The sequence below is a fragment of the Penaeus monodon genome, chromosome 29 (genome assembly GCF_015228065.2).
Source record: "Penaeus monodon isolate SGIC_2016 chromosome 29, NSTDA_Pmon_1, whole genome shotgun sequence".
Classification (NCBI taxonomy): Eukaryota; Metazoa; Arthropoda; class Malacostraca; order Decapoda; family Penaeidae; genus Penaeus; species Penaeus monodon.
Window position 1 is genome coordinate 23,910,744 of NC_051414.1, and position 955 is coordinate 23,911,698.

The 955-nt window shown below is 47.4% G+C and overlaps 2 pseudogenes; one reads left to right on the forward strand and one right to left on the reverse strand.

The window, feature by feature from the left end:
• Nucleotides 1-27: 27 nt before the first annotated feature.
• Nucleotides 28-955, reverse strand: part of LOC119591777 — a 1,631-nt pseudogene continuing 703 nt past the window's right edge.
• Nucleotides 525-955, forward strand: part of LOC119592043 — a 12,129-nt pseudogene continuing 11,698 nt past the window's right edge.

Sequence of the window (955 nt, forward strand, 5' to 3'; positions counted from 1 at the left end):
GCGCTGCAGACAGACAGCGAGAGAGGATAAGAGGACGAAAATTAGAGATCATTCATCACATTCAACTAAAAATATAAAAAACAATAAACGATTAGTTACATGATGTCATTTCGTATCGGATGTATCGAAAATCACATCTTTAACATGTTTCAGTTATTATAAGCATAAGACAATAACAGTTAATATTAACAATTCAGCAGATGAATAATTTAAATTATAACATTTCATTTGGCGTAAATAATCATGAGACAGATGGGCACACAGTGACACACAGGGCATCCTCCTCACACTGTGGTGTCGCCCCGTTGTGAGGCCAAAGGAAGCTGGACGTGGCGAGCGGCGACACAGATAGAACCTGTGGCAGTCGGTAGGGTCAGCCGTGCGTTCGTCTTGCTCCGTGCAGTGAGGCTCGCAAGGCTCGCGGTAGTGGTAGCAGAGGGTCTCATCATCCTGGCAATAGCCAGTTACGAAGTCGAAGAAAGGGAGCTGATGTGGACAGCCAGCTTCGACGAGGTGGTCGTCGTGAAGGCACACGCAGTAGACGAACAGTCGCTGTGATGAGACGTGACTTTGTACGGCTCAGTGCAGTGTGGGAAACAAGGGTTAAACAGTTGCGTGCAGTAATCGCTAGGGACGCGTCCGATGGGGTCACAGCAAGGGAAGGTAGGCCAGTCGTTGAAGTAGTTGTCGTTGGGACACTTAACAAGCTGAATGGATGGTACTAACTCTCCTGTTGAAGGTAGTCAACCGTTTCTAATTCAGGTATATCGGATACGGGAAGGGTATGAAGTGTAGCAGTTTGAAGGACAGATTATGAAATGTAAGAATATACTTCATCGTACCATTTCCTGAGGCGTCGAGGCAGACGCAGTACATGGTACAGTCGGTGGGGTCCCGCACTTTGGTTCCGGGGTCCACATCTGTACACTTGCGGGACACACATTTGCACGTTTGC